Source organism: Loxodonta africana, chromosome 3 (assembly GCF_030014295.1).
Source record: "Loxodonta africana isolate mLoxAfr1 chromosome 3, mLoxAfr1.hap2, whole genome shotgun sequence".
NCBI classification, from domain to species: Eukaryota; Metazoa; Chordata; class Mammalia; order Proboscidea; family Elephantidae; genus Loxodonta; species Loxodonta africana.
Genome location: NC_087344.1, coordinates 20,121,158 through 20,126,348, shown reverse-complemented (window position 1 = coordinate 20,126,348; position 5,191 = coordinate 20,121,158). Strand labels below are relative to the sequence as shown.

At 39.2% G+C, this 5,191-nt stretch overlaps 1 pseudogene; it reads left to right on the top strand.

Moving 5' to 3' along the window:
* The first annotated feature begins 1,880 nt into the window (after positions 1–1,880).
* On the top strand, positions 1,881–3,528 carry LOC135230879 (olfactory receptor 7G3-like; annotated as a pseudogene).
* Positions 3,529–5,191: the final 1,663 nt, after the last annotated feature.

Here is a 5,191-nt window from a genome sequence, read left to right as displayed (position 1 = left end):
TTAGTCTTCAAATAATGAGAAAGTTGCAGCAATATATTTGCCCAGCATCTTCCCTTCTTTCCTTAAGGAGAAATATCAAGGAATTTGTGGACACATTCTACAGTTGCTACACTCAGGACTGAAACAGGGACATGTTCTATGTGATGCAACTTCAAGGCAGCAGAATCTCTATTAGCTTGGGTCCCTAAGTGAGTCTGTGGAGCAGAGTCCCTAGTTACCAGCATCTCTTAAAATCAATCACATAGGCAAGTAGCTTGTCTGGCCCGTAACAGATTCATACAAGCCTCTATTCTATCAGGCAGCATTTTCTAATCTTCATCAGGTCCTGAAGATTTCCCCTTTTTAGTGTTGTCACCTGAAACACACTAACTATGTGGGCCAGGACATGGAAGACTGAAGATCGAGGACTGTGCTCAGGATTTTATTTACTAAGTCACTAGAGTTATTCAAAGGAAATCTGAACAATTTCATAGGAAGCTGAATTACAGACTTTTGGGAGGCATTACCACATAATGTTTAAGCATGCCTGTTCTGGAATAAGACTTTCTGGATCAAATCTCAGCTATGTTACTCACTAGCTGGGTCTTTGCGTAGGTTACTAAATATCCCCTTGCCCAGTTTCCTCAAGCATAAATAGAAGAAAGTGAAACCTAACCTTTAAACCTTTAGGTTATACAAAAGGGTTAAATGTGTTACTATTAAAAACAAAAAAAAACTATTTTATGGCTCTGCCCAATGGAAAAGGCTAAAAACAATGACCAACTCAACAGCACTGAAAACCCTATAGTGGCCAGACTGTGGTCTCTAAATATCATTTACCACTAAAAAGAACCATGGCTTCCTGGAGAAATGGTTGGTTCAAGATCTGGGATAGGAAATGCATAAGATGGGCCTAGAACATCTTTCATACCAAAGTTAAGGGAGATATGAGATTGCTAGGCTCATTTCAGAAGGACTCAGGAAGCAAGGTGAAGAAGTTCCCACTGGCCAAAGATGGGGAAATTTGAGAATTAATATGAATAATAACTGAAATGAGTTGAAATGCATCAAATGTATTTACAATCCTAGAGTTCATAATGATATAGCGTTTGCCTTTGTATAATGCTGGGAACTAATTTACTATTTTAAAAAGTGATGGATACAGAAATCAAGGTATAGTCTGCTTTGCCTATAATAACTGTACCTCAAGGTAATCGTATATTTGATTAGGGAAAATTCCTCTTTATGGAAGTATTTCAGCCAATAAATGAAAAAAAAAATGAGAATATCAGCATTTTGTAACCCCAGTAGCATAATGGATCCAGGCAATATTTATCTTTAAAAAATAGGAAAAGCAGTCAGTATGTGCTTCCTCATGAAAATACATAGGGTGTTTGCCAAAAATTGTACCTAAAGCTAATCAAGCAAATTTTTCCCTTAAAGATCTAGATAATAAATATTTTAGGCCTCTGTCACAGCTACTCAACTCTGCTGCTATAGCACATAAAAGCCATGGACTGTGTGGAAACAAATGGCTGTCTTTCAAAGAAACTATTTACAAAAGCCAGCAGGACTTGACGCATAAGCTCAATTTTGCCAACCTGTGTTCTGGAATACAGCCTTAGTAATTTCATCCTGGATTGATTATTTGCTGGAAGTCCTGCTATAATCCTAAGGGTGAGCAAAATGTCTTGTTCCTATTCTATTCTCAGCAAGTAGCCCTACTTGACAAAGAATATCAAACCGAAACCAAACTAGTTGCCAATGAGTCAGCTTTGACTCATGGTGACCCTGTGTTTGGCAGAGCAGAACTATGCTCCATAGGGTTTTAAATGGCTGATTTTTTTTTCAGAGTTAGATCATCAGCCCTTTCTTGCCAAGGAGATTCTGGGTGGGTTAGAACCACCATCCTTAAGTTAGTAGTCCAGTGCTTAACGATTTGCACCACTCAGGGACCCCTAGACAAAGAATGTGTGGTGAATAAAAACTTGGGAACGAGGAGAAGTGGTGAGGGGAATAAAAGGTAAATAAAGGAGAGGAGAGAGGAGAAAGAGAAGCAGAAGGAAATATGTATAACTGATATGGTTTCCTCTTTATGGGAGTATTTCAGCCAATAATTGAAAAAAATAGAATATCAGCATTTTGTAAACCCCAATAAATTAATGGATTCCGGGTAATAATTATCATTAAAAAAAAATAGGAGAAGCAGTCAGTATGTGGGTCCTAATGAAAGTACATAAGAATGTTTGCCAAAAATTGTACCTAAATCTAATCAAGCAAGTCCTTCTGTAAAGGATCAGATAATAAAAATTAAGATTTCTCTTACATTTGATTTTGTTGTCACCCCCATCTTTTCTATCAGACCTATCAACAACATGACACCAGGGAACCTGTCAGACGCGGCAGATTTCCTCCTCTTGGGGCTCTCAGAGGGTCCAGAACTGCAGCCCCTCCTCTCTGGGCTGTTCCTGTCCCTACACCTGGTCACTGTAGCTGGAAACCTGCTCATCATCCTGGCCATCGTCTCTGACTCTCACCTCCACACCCCCATGTACTTCTTCCTCTCCAACCTGTCCTTTGTAGACATCTGTTTTTCACCACCACCACGATCCCCAAGGTGCTGGCGAACACCCAGACACAGAGGAAATCCATCAGTTACACAGGCTGCCTCACCCGGATCTGCTTTGTCCTGACTTTTGCTGGACTGGAAAATGGAATTCTAGTAATGATGGCTTATGACAGATTTGTGGCCATCTGCCGCCCACTGAAGTGCACGGCCATTATGAGTCCTACACTCTGTGAGCTGCTGGTTCTGTTGTCCTTCCTCTTTGGTGTCCTTGATGCCCGCTGCACACTCTGATGGCACTGCGGCTGTCCTTCTGCACAGATCTGGAAATACCCCACTTCTTTTGTGAACTAGCTCATGTTCTAGAGCTTGCCTGCTCTGATATCCTCATTAGTAACATCTTGGTCTATGTAGTGACCAGTCTTTTGGGTGTTGTTCCTCTCTCTGGGATAGTTTTTTCTTATGCTCGAATTATCTCCTCTGTCCTGAAAATGCCATCAGCTTGTGGAAAGTATAAGGCTTTCTCCATATGTGGGTCACACATAATAGTTTTTTCTTTGTTCTATGGTACAGGTTTTGGGGTGTACCTTAGTTCTGCAGCTACTCACTCCTCTAGGAACAGTGCAGTAGCCTCAGTAATGTACACTGTGGTCACCCCTCTGGTGAACCCCTTTATCTACAGCCTGAGGAACAAGGACATGATAGGGGCTTTGAGGAAACTCATCTCTAGAATATTCTCTTTCCATTGACGTGCCAGGGGCTTTAGCCTTAAGCTGCTGGAACATACCAGAAAGAAGTAAATAATGAGAGATTCATAAAGTCTGACCAAGTTCTTTGAAAACAGGAGACCAGAGACTGTAATGGTTAACGGTGAGAACTTTGGAATCCGACCACCTTGGTTTGAATCCCTTGTTCTGTGATAGCTCTGTGATGTTTAAAAATCGATTTCAACCCTCTAAGATCAGTTTTCCTTATTTATAAAACTGGCATAATTATATTAGCTCACATCTTTGGCAAAATTTGGGAAGATCTGAGATACTTTATCAGTGAGGATGCTTTTAGTTGTAAGAGGGAAAAGTCTCAACTAAAATAGGAACATACAATAAAAACAAGTATCATCTTTCCTAACAAAGAGTTTACAGGTAGGGTAAGTTTAGGCACAGAACCACTGGGGTGTTTTTTACTCCCTCGTGTGCTGGCTTCCTCCTAAGGTTTTTCCCTTAATGTTCACAAATGGCTGCAACAGTGCCTGGATCATTTCCAGATACAGAAGAATGATCGCCTCTCCTTGGTGTCTTTGTAATGGAGAGATGATATTTCCAATGTGTCATCCAGAAGACATTCTCTTCATCATCAGCATGAATTGGGACATATGCCATGCATTAGCTTCCTCATCCTGCTGTAACGAATTACAAGTATAGTGGCTTAAAACAACAAGGATGTATTGTCTTATAGTTCTGAAGGTCAGATGTCTGAAATCTTTTTTTTCTGGGCTAAAGCCAAAAGATTGGGATCCTTTGGCTAACATGAATAGTTCTGCAATGAATATTGGTCTCTGCTTGTATTCCTGCTTACAACAATTCTTTTGGGTATTTACCTAGGATTAGGATTGCTGGATCATATGTTTAATTTTTGAGGAGCTGCCGAACTTTTCCACAGTGGCCGTACTACTTTACAGTTCCACCAGCAATGGATGAAAGTTCCAATTTCTCCACATCCTCACCAACAACTGTTATTTCCATTTTGTTTGTTTGTTTTTTAATCTTAGCTATCCCAGTGGGATGAAGTGGTATCTCATTGTGGTTTTGATTTTCATCTCCCTAAAAAAAAAAAAGAAAAAAAGAAAAAAAAAATTTTTTAATGGTTAATTCCCCCAAACTGACAGATATGTGGAGGACATTAACTATTTAGGGAGATGAAAATCAAAACCACAATGAGATACCACCTTAACCCCACTAGGATAGCTATGGTTAAAAAACAAACAAAAAAGAACAGACTAGATGGCACGTAACAACAATGACAACAATGGTTAATGTTGTGAGCATCTTTTCATGAGTTTGTTAGCCATTTGTATATCCTTTCTGGTGAAGTATCTGTTGAAGTTTTTTGCCAGTTTTTTGATTGGGTTGTTTCTCATTTTGTTGAATTCTGTATTGATCCTGAATTCTGTATTTATCATTTTCTTTGATATCCTTCTATTCTGTTGAATCCTATGAAGTTGCCATTATTTGATAATTTTTGCTCTGCAAAACTGGTGTTTTCATGAGATTTAAATACATCTTTTTATCACAAGTTTATGTATCCCTACACAGTTTATCGGAAACCATTGTTGCGTAGAGGTTAAGAGCTACAGCTACTAACCAAAAGGTCGGCGGTTCGAATCCACCAGGCACTCCTTGAAAACCATATGGGGCAGTTCTACTGTGTCCTACAGGGTCACCATGAGCTGGAGTGAACTCGACAGCAATGGTTTTTTTTGTTTTTTTACACAGTTTCTTAAATGTCCCTTTTTGAACTTGTTAAACTTTTAGTATTAATGTATGAATTTGTGCCTTGATAGCTTTTCTCCCCAGTGTGCTTTTCAGATTCAATCTTGTTGTTGGATGTATTCTTTTGTTTATTTTCAATGCCATATACTTTTAAATG